This window comes from Bos javanicus, chromosome X, assembly GCF_032452875.1.
Source record: "Bos javanicus breed banteng chromosome X, ARS-OSU_banteng_1.0, whole genome shotgun sequence".
NCBI lineage: Eukaryota > Metazoa > Chordata > Mammalia > Artiodactyla > Bovidae > Bos > Bos javanicus.
The window spans coordinates 134,011,256-134,022,407 of NC_083897.1; positions in this window are offsets into that span (position 1 = coordinate 134,011,256).

The following is an 11,152-nucleotide window of genomic DNA, read 5'->3' on the forward strand; positions in this document are numbered from 1 at the left end:
GGCAATACTAATTCTATTTTCCAAGGCTATTGAGTACACAACTGTCCTTGAAAAGAACAGTCTGGCATAAAGGCTGTCAGGGTCTCTGCCCACAAGACATGCGGAAATGTGAGAACACCTTGGAGAATTCTCTCTCAAAACATCCATGGATGGTTATATTCATTCTGATCTAAACCTAACCCTACAAGGTAAAGCTTAAGGTAAGTTCATGACCATTACGGTAGTTTTTAAAATTTTACAGTTTGGATCAACTTGATGTTTGGCAGCCTCTAGCCCAAGATACATCTCTTATAACTGTCAAAGGTCGATTTGCCTTGGAAGCAGACTCTAATATGGAGCTTGGGATGCAGGATGCTTTTTAAGGGGTGCCCTTGGGACCCACCGCCTATGGAAGGGAAGGGAAGAAAAGGGAAGGAAGCAGAAATGCAAAAGCAACCAGAGCCTTGGCTGATCCAACCAGGAGCTCTAGAGCCAAAATAGCCCTTCAGAGTTGTCCCCAGTTGTGTTAAAGTGGCCAGACCTTTCTATTCATCAAGGCTGCATCTTATTTTAGTGGGGGAAGGGGACTACACGGTGGTCAAGATGCTGGTGGGGAAAGGGAATGTGATCACCCATGTTACCATCTATCCTGCTGGCATCTGCTGAGATACGCTTGTGTCCCCTTGGTCTTCAAGGCTCCCCAGGTGGCACAGTGGTAAAGAATCCAGCTGCCAATGCAGAAGACATGGGTTCGATCCCTGGGTTGGGAAGATACCCTTGAGGAAGAAATGGATACCTACTCCAGTATTGTCTGGGAAATCCCATGGATAGAGGAGTCTGGCAGGTACAATCCAAAGGGTCACACACCCCTTGGTCTTCAGTCATTGGTCCATATAGGCTGCTGCATGCAGGATGCCTCATCTTTCCTTCAAGTGTCTTTCCAGGGGCCCTAGCTCTCAACACATGTTTCAACAGCTCTTGATTGCAAAGAGAACATTCAATTATTCTTGCAGCATCTGCCCGGACATTCCATGTAGCCTTTAAAAAAAAAAAAAACAACCCTGGGGTTTTGCCACTTTACATGGTTCTACCTGGGAGAGTAGCTCAAAGATACCTTTGCTCTCAGACTCCTCAAGTCTATCTTGTGGTTTCCATCCTTCCCTTTTGTCAAACTGTCCCTCAGGAAGGGGCAGGCATAGGACTTAGACATAGATGCTTCCCGCCCAAGGGAACACATCCATCATCAGTACTCACGCTATATTTTCAGTCATGTCCCAAGGATTCTTTCATTAAAAATGTTTTTGTTGAGATACAATTTACATATATTAAAGTGCACAAACCATAAGTATATAGTTTAATAAGATTTGACGAATGTTTATAATTGTGTAACTCACACCAGGGGCTTCCCTGGTGGCTCAGATGGTAAAGAATCTACCTGCAATGCAGGAGACCCAGTTTCAATCCCTGAGTGGGAAAGATCCTCTGGAGGAGGGCATGGCAACCCACTCCAGCGTTCTTGCCTGGGAAATCCCATGGACAGAGGAGCCTGGAGGGCTACAGTCCATGGGGTCACAAAGAGTTGCACGACTGAGTACCTAACACTTTCACTTTCAACTCACATCTATATTGAGATACAGAACATTTCAATCACCCCAGAAAGCTCCCTCATGCCCCTTTACAATCAATCCCCTAGGGACTTCCCTGGTGGCCCAGTGGCTAAGACTCTGTGCTCCCAATGCAAGGGACCTGGGTTCAATCACTGGTTGGGGAGCTGGATCCCACAGGGCACAACTAAAGATCCCACATGCTGCAACAAAGATCAGAGATCCCGTGTGACACAATTAAGAACCATCACAGCCAAGTAAGTAAATAAAAATTTAAAAAAATCCGCACCCTAATCACTTTTCTGATTTTTAACAGATGAATTCGTTTTAGCCTGATTTGGAATGCCACATCAATGGAACCATATAACATACACTCTTGTGTCTAGCCTTTTTTCCCCCACTCAACAGCAGGTCTTTAAGATCCCAGGAATATTTTTAATTTCACCCTTAAATCATCATGGTCTACCTACTCCTTGAGGTCCTTCAAAGCTTACGGCTCTGTAGCCAAAAGCCTGAGTTTTTGAAATTCAAAAGCTTTTTCTATGCTCTTTTGCTATATCATATCTTTCCTTTGACAAACATTCATCTCTTTAAGCAGGAAAAGGTCAACAAGTACCAGAAAATGTAGAGGGAATCTGCCAATAGCTCCAAGGACTACCCCATCACAGAGTCAAGAGCAGATTAAGGATTTCAATCCAGGGCTCTCTGACCCTGGAACATCTACTCTTAACAAACACCCCTGAAGTTTTCATGTAAGATTTAAAGAACTGGTTGCTGAGAAGAAAGTAGAGGGTTATTTTGAAATACGAGTTACTATTAATATTTACTAGAGACAAGTGGCAAAAAATAAATAAATAAATAAAAAGCATTCCAGACTAAAGCCTTAGGAAGATAAGCTAGCACTATTACAATTCAATGAGCACTAAATAAAGAAATTAAGAAGCCACAGTGGACTTCCCTGGTGGTTAACAATCTGCCTGCCAATTCAGGTAACACGTGTCTAGACCTCATGCTCCACAAGAGAAACCACCACAATGAGAAGCTCACAGACCAACTAGAGAAAGCCTGCATGCAGCAAAGAAGACCCAGCACAGCCAAAATAGAAAATAAAATAAAAAAGAAGCAGTAGTGAAGATTCTCCTAGGTGAGATCAAGGCTTCTGAAAAGTATCCTTGATTAAAAAGAAACAGCTGAACTGAGAAGAAGCATGGCAGAATAAAATAAGCTCCTTTCCCTCGTGGTTTGTAGGATTAGTTGAGTTGGACTCTGCCACTAACTAGTTGCACAGCTTTGGACAATTCTTATTTTTCTGAGGCTCAGTCCCCGCAATGGTAAAATGAGAGGATTACAGTAAATAGTTACTAAGCTTCCTTCTAACTCAAAATACAATAAGCATTTGTAGTACTCAGTAAATGAGCAAAACAATATTTGTACAATCCAAATTTCCTTGTCAAAGATGCAGGATATGTGGAGTCAACCACAGGGAGGCTTATAGTCATGTTTTCTGTTTCCATAAGAAATGACATATTCACTTTGGATTCGCCATATAAGCATGATACAAAAAGAGAAGAAAATGGCTTCAACGTGTTTTTATGTGTTTATTAGGTAGCACTAGCCATGAAGTCAAAGAAATAGAGCTATGGCTATCTTGTCTGGAAGTATAAAAATGTGACTTTTAAAATAAATTCAAATTTGGTGACAGGAGAAGAAAACGGTGGTTTGCAGTGTCAGGGAATGGTCAATTCTTCCAAATTCTTCCAAAGCACACGGGTGCAGCCTAGGTTGACTTCTCAGGTATAACCTAGAGGTTATATAAATGAGAATATAATGGCTTTTGGACTGTAATATTAACAAGACAATTTGTACCCAGAACTTCTCTACTGTATTCTAGAACATTTCACATATACCATATTACAATAAATCTTAAATGGTAAAGCTGGAGGTCTTATTGTCCCCAGTGAAGATAACTCACCCAAGGTCAGCAAACTAATTAGTTGCAAGTTTCAGCTATTATACATGGGCATTTACTTGGATATCATTTCAAGATTCATTTTTATGTGCCTTACTGCTTCTGAATTTAGTTTACAATTTTTGTCTGTTTTGTTTGTTCAATCGTAAGTGTTTAACAGAAGTGTTTTTAGTTTTTTAAACTGTCAAAATTTAAAGATCTTCTGTAAGAAGAATTATGGTGAAGGTACAGAAATAGTTTTGCTTTAAGGAGTTTCAGGGAAAAAACGGCTGGAGGGCCGGGCACAGTGCTTCTGCACACTGGCCCGGTGAGCTGAGGTACTCTGGTTTGAAGTGCTAGGGACAAGGCCCCTGCACCCTACAAGCAAGTGTAACTAGACTAAGCACAAAGCAAAAGAAAAAAAGGAGGGGAACACTTCCCAAGAGTGACCACGATGGCACAGTAGAGAGCCCATGGGCTCACCTCCTCTCATAAGCATACCAGAACTGCTGTCCCTGAGCTGCTCCAGGTCTTCCCGCAAAAATCAACCCCCACCTTTAGTCCTCACTCAAAACCTGACACGCCCCTGCCACCTCCTTTAGCAGAAGTTAACATAAATCTTTAAGTTAAACAGTCTGGAGATAAGAAAGGAAGCTACAAGCAAAACAAAAACCAAAACCAGATGAAACCAGGTGGACCAAGACGGCAAGGAATCTGACCTCCAACAGACTGAGTCTCATTACACACTAATTTGATTACACTGGGCTTCCCTGGTGGCTCAGAGGGTAAAGAGTGTGCTTGCAGTTCGAGAGACCCAGGTTCGATCCCTGGGTCGGGAAGATTCCCAGGAGAAGGAAATAGCAACCCACTCCAGTGTTCTTGCCTGGAGAATCCCATGGACAGAGGAGCCTGGCAGACTACAATCCATGGGGTCGCAAAGTGTTGGACACGACTGAGCAACTTCACTTTGATTACATTAGCACTTTAAAAGACACACCCACCAGCAGCCATGACCAAACATTAAGGATCAAAAAAGGATAAAAAGGTGGTGACACCCCACTCCCTCAAAAAAGCCCTGCCCCTTCCCCAGGAAAATAATGCACATGCCTCCCCATTATTAATCTCACTCCTCCTCCCTTTGTCTTTACTCTTTAAAATCAAGTCCCTCTCACCAGGTGGGTAAGAAGTTGATCTGTGAACTTAGTTCCCCTCCTCCATTCTCTGGCCACTGAATAACGTTCTGTGCAGACCTCAGCATTGGTTTTTCACCTACTTGAACCCAAACAGAAAAAAGACCCGTCCCCCGCTGAGGCAGAGAGCCTTGGCTGTGCCAGGGCTCGAGCAGGGTCCAGATGACTCAATTCGATAACAAAACCACAACTCTCTGGAGAACTCTCTGGAAACTACCGGAAAAGATCTTCTACAACTAAAGATATAAGGAAGGGCAGACTTGATATAATCAAATCCCATTACCACCAGCCCCCATGAGTGACCCACAAACTGGAGAATAACTGTTCTACAGAGATTCTCCCACAGGAGAGTTCTGAGCCCCACATCAGGTTCCCCAGCCTCGGGGTCCTGCACCACGAAGATGAGCCCTGAAAGAAGCCGGCTTTGAAGGTCAGCAGTGATTAACAGCAGGAGTCCCACAGGACTAGGGGAAACAGAAACTTCACTTTTAAAGGGTCACGCACAATCTCCCATGCTCTGGGACCCGGGGCAAAAGCAGTAATTTGATAGGAGCCTAGGCCAGACCTACTTGCCTTCTTCTTCCAGATCTTAAAAAGTCTATCAAAGAGAGGTCTCCAAAACCCAGTGAAGTATGGCGTGGCAGGAACCTTCATCAGAAAGAACTTTCAGTTCAATTCAGTTCAGTCGCTCAGTCATGTCTGACTCTGCGACACCATTAATCGCAGCATGCCAGGCCTCCCTGTCCATCACCAACTCCCGGAGTTCACTGAGACTCACGTCCATCAAGTCAGTGATGCCATCCAGCCATCTCATCCTCTGTCGTCCCCTTCTCCTCCTGCCCCCAATCCCTCCCAGCATCAGTCTTTTCCAATGAGTCAGCTCTTCGCATGAGGTGGCCGAAGTACTGGAGTTTCAGCTTCAGCATCATTCCCTCCAAAGAAATCCCAGGGCTGATCTCCTTCAGAATGGACTGGTTGGATCTCCTTGCAGTCCAAGGGACTCTCAAGAGTCTTCTCCAAGTTTACCAGTGTTCTTTGGTCTGACACACCGAGCAGCTAGAAGCAGACAAACCTTCACTCCAGGCAGTCTCTTCCCAGCAAATGTCAATCCCCAACTTTCAAAATAAAGGTCAAATCTGGGGCTCCTGACACAATTCCCTCCTCCTTTGACTGTGAGCCCACAGATGAGACTTCCCTGGGATAACATCCAAACCTGAACAGAGCAACTCATCTAAAATGGTTCATGTAATAAAACAGCACCCAAAGAGAGAAAGAGAGAGAAAAAGAGAGACAGAGAGTGTGTGTGTGTGTGTGTGTGCGTGCTCAATTGTGTCTGACTCTTTGCGACCTCATAGACTGTAGCCTTCCAGGCTCCTCTGTCCATGGGATTTTCCAGACAAGAATACTGGGGTAGGTTGCCATTTCCTACTCCAAAAGAACCATATAGAAACATCTAAAGTTCCAAAACAGACATTATTTCTAGGTCTGCATGACAAACTTCAGGGAAGACTTCACTAGTTACTGAAATAAGGCAGACCAGGTGGTTCACCTTTGGGAGCACAGGCTTCCTCAAGAGACAGATCGGCAATTCTTGTCCAGAAACTTTATGGCTTTCCAACTTCAGGATTGTTCTCATGATAATTCCCCGATGTGGGGACCAAAGTGTAACTACTTTTCAGAGTCAAACAGATTTATTGACAAGTCAGTCAATCCAGAAGAGAGAAAAAATCAGGGATTGACATGGTCAGGGGAGAATGCCTTCCAGTCTACTTCAAAACCAGTATCTAAAGGATTTTATGAGACAGAAAGTTTTCTATAAAATATTATGGGGGGGCGGGTAGGTTGCTACATTCTTGGTATGATAGAAAATAAATGCTTTCCCAGCTATGGTCTGCCTGGGGAAATAGTGAATGGAGAATGAGAGGGAGTTTGATTTTTCTTTTTTTGCACTGAGTCTTCGTTGCTATGTGAGGCCTTTCTCTAGCTGCAGCAAGCAGGGCCTACCGTGTAGTTGCAGTGCGTGGGCTGCTCATCGCAGCGGCTTCTCTTGTTGCAGAGCACAGGCTCTAGGCTCATGGGCTTCAGTAGTTGTGGCGTATGGGCTCAGCAGCTCTGTGGCATGTGGGATCTTCCTAGACCAGGGATCAAACCCGTGTCCCCTGCAGATTCTTATCCACTGTAACACCAGGGACGTCCAAGAGGGAATGTTGATATTTATTAGCCATTTGGTATCATGGAAAAAGCACTGAATTCAGAAATTTGAAGAGCTGCATTTTTACAAGTTAACTATGAGATAATTCACTTAGCCCAGTGGAGCTCCAACTTTAGTGGGCCCTGGGGGTTCTGATTCACTAGGTCTGGGATGAGTCTGCATCTCTAACAAGCTCCCAGGTAATACTGGTGCTGCTGGTCTGGGGCCACACTGAGGAGCAAGGAAGTCTCTGACAAGACTCTCCTTATTTTCGAAAGGAGTCTACTGTGTTAGAGGATTACTCACGTCTCTTCCAGAGCCATAAAATTTCTCTGAGATTTGATTTTGTTCGACTTGCCCTGCTCAAAGTGTCGGCAATTTTTCTTTCTAATGGAGATGGCTAATGGTAGAGCATAAATTAAATCACCAAGGGAGCAGCTGTCTTAGGGAAAATTTGTTGCTATAGAATTATTAGCCATTAGCAACAGGTGCCTACTTAAATATTTTACATTCAATTTTATGTTTCAGTCTCCAAAGTGAAATGAAAAAATTCCTCTGGAAGGCTTGAGTTTGAGTTTTAACTCTGCCACTTAGCAACCCTGGGACTTTAACCTTTCTTAGTTTCCTCATGTGTAAAATGGGGAAACCAATTACAAGTCCTCCGTATATTCACTGATTTATGAGAATAAATCCATGGATAGCAGTTGGGAACTCTGACACTGGACATGTTTCTTGTCCCTGCTTTACGACGCACCTTGGTGAAGCGACAGGCGCCACTTGTTTCCACATTCTCTCACTTCCCTTCTGTGTCCAGTCCTCATATTCTGCCACTTCTTTTATCCTTCTAATGTCCAGTGTCCTTTGTGCTCTGTCACTTAAAAAAACCCTTTACTGTGTATGACTAACATACCAAAAGCTGTATTTAATATCTACAACTTGATGAGTTTGGAGGTATGTATACACCCATGAAACCATCATCATAATCTATGCCATAAACATATCCATAACCTCAAGAAGTTTTCTCCTGCCTTATTTTTTTGTGATAAGAACACATGAGATACACCCTCTTAGTATAGTTTTAAGTATACAATACAGTATTGTTAGCTATGGGCACAGTGCTATACAGTACATTTCTAGGATTTATTCACCTTGTATAAACAAAACTTTGTGCTCTTTCATTAATATCTCCCTTTTCCCCCTCAGCCCCTGGCAATCACCATCCTGCTTTCTGCTTCTATGAGTGTGACTAGATTCCTCATAGGAGTGGTATCATGTAGCATTTTTACTTCTATGTCTAGCTAATTTCACTTAGCATGATGTCCTCCAAGTTGATTCATGTTGCAGCTGATGGCAAGATTTCCTTCTCTTTTAAAGCTGAATAATATTCCATTGTAGGTATATAGCATATTTTTTAACCCCTTCATCCATCAATGGACATTTAGGTTATTTCCACATCTTGGCAACTATGAAAAATGCTACAACAAACCTGGGAGTGCAGATATCTCTTTGGGATAGTGACTTGATTTCCTTTAGATATATACCAGAGGTGGGACTGCTGGATCATATTGTAGCTCCATTTTAAATTTTTAGCAGAAACTCCATGGTGTTTTTCATAATGACTGTACCAATTTACATTTCCAACAACAGTATACAAGGGTTCCCTTTTCTCCACATCCTCACCACACTTGTTATATGTAATAATATAACATATTTTGATAACAGCCATTCTAAATCTGTGGGAGGTGATATCTCATTGTGGTTTTGATTTGCATTTCCCTGGTGATTAGTGATATTGAGCACTTTTTCATATCTATGTCTTCTTTAGAGAAATGTATATTCAGTTTTCTTACTCATTTTAAAATGAATTTTTAATTTAAAACTCTTTTTGCCATTGTGTTGTAGGCATTCTTAATATATTTTGAAAACTAACCATTCATCAGATATATGGTTTGCAAAAGTTTTTCTCATTCTGTAGGTTGCCTTTTCATTTTGGTGTTGGTTCCCTTGCTGTACAGAAGTTTTTAATTTGATGTGATCTTATTTATTTTTGCTTTTGTTGCCTGTGCTAGGAGGTATTTGTGATAATGTGATGTGGGGCTTCCCAGGTGGCGCAGTGGTAAAGAATCCGCCTGCCAATGCAGGAGATGCAAGAGACATGGATTTGATCCCTGGGTCGGGAAGATCCCCTGGAGGAGGAAATGGCAACCCACTCCAGTATTCTTGCCTGGAAAATCCCATGGACAGAGGAGCTTGGCAGGCTACAATCTATGGGGTAGCAAAGAGTCAGAAACAACTGAGCAACTGAGTGATATTGTGATTTAGAAGAAATATAGATTCATTCAGATGGCCAAAATATGTTTCCCATATATATTTGGTCTTCATTCACAGCTCAAGGTTTCCAAAACCCTTGGAATTGCCTAAGTGGTGAGAGCAACAAAGGTCTTGTGTTATGTTAGTGAGGTGGGGACTAGTTGCCAGTGGAGCCAACCCTGTGATTAGAGGGTCCCATCCCCTTGACTCTAGGATTCCCAGGTGGTTCAGCTAAAGAATCTGTCCGCAATGCTGGAGACCCAGGTTTGATCCCTGGGTCAGGAAGATCCCCTGGAGAAGGGAATGGCAACCCACTGTAGTATTCTTGCCTCTCGAATGCCATGGACAGAGGAGCCTGGTGGACTACAGTCCATGGGGTCGCAGAGTCAGACACGACTGAGAAACTAACACTTTCACTTCCCTTGACCCTTGGGGAGGGGAGAAGGATTGGAGGTTGAATCAATCCACAATGGCTAATGATTTAATCAATTGTGACAATGTAATGAAGCCTCCATTAAAACCCAAAAAAGGATGGGGCTGTGAGGAGGTCTATTTTGGTGAACACGTGGAACTGCTAGAAGAGTAGCACCTAGAGAGGAAATCCGACTCATTCCTACATATTTTGTGTGTCCTATGTCAAGGTCACAGGTGTGGAGCCCTGTACCAGGGCCGCGGAACAAAAATCTCTGAAACTGACCAAGCCCCACAGCAACTGTTACCATGAGCCTCCAGATCTAAACTGACCAGTTTCCTGACCCCGCATTAGGTAAAATTCTGACAAAATGTGGTCCACTGGAGAAGGGAATGGCAAATCACTTCAGCATTCTTGCCTTGAGAACCCCATGAACAGTATGAAAAGGCAAAAAGATATGACACTGAAGGATGAACCCCCAGGTCAGTAGGTGCCCAATATGCTATTGGAGAAAAGTGGAGAAATAGCTCCAGAAAGAATGAAGAGGCTGGGCCAAAGCAAAAACAAAGCCCAGTTGAGGTATGACTGGTGATGGAAGTAAAGTCCGGTGCTGTAAACAACAATATCACACAGGAGCCTGGAATGTTAGGCCCGTGAATCAAGGTAAATTGGAAGTGGTGAAAGAGGAGATGGCAAGAGTGAACATCGACATCTTAGGAATCAGTGAACTAAAATGGATGGGAACGGGCGAATTTAATTCAGATTCCCATTATATCTACTACTGTGGGCAACAATCCCTTAGAAGAAGTGGAGTAGCCCTCATAGTCAACAAAAGAGTCTGAAATACAGTACTTGGGTGCAATCTCAAAAACAACAGAACGATCTCAGTTCGAGTCCAGGATAAACCATTCCACATCACAGTAATCCAAGTCTATGCTCCAACCACTAATGCCCAAGAAGATGAAGTTGAATGGCTCTATGAAGACCTACAAGACCTTCTAAAACTAATACGAAAAAAAGATGTCTTTTTCATCACAGGGGACTAGAATGCAAAAGTAGGAAGTCAAGAGATACGTGGAGTAACAGGCAAGTCTGGCCTTGGAGTACAAAATGAAGCAGGACAAAGTCTAACAGAGTTTTGCCAAGAGAACACACTGGTCATAGCAAACACCCTCTTCCAACAACAAAGGAGATGACTCTACGCATGGATGGTCAATACCGAAATCAGACAGAGCATGTTCTTTGTAGCCAAAGATGGAGATGCTGTATACAGTCAACAAAAACAAGACCGGGAGATAACTGTGGCTCAGATCATGAACTCCTTATTGCAAAATTCAGACTTATATTGAAGAAAGTAGGGAAAATCCTAGGCCATTCAGATATGACATAAATCAAATCCTTTATGATTATATAGTAGAAGTGACAATACATTCAAGGGATTAGATATAAATAGAGTGCCTGAAGAACTATGGACAGAGGTTTGTAACACTGTATAAGAGGCGGTAACCAAAACCATAC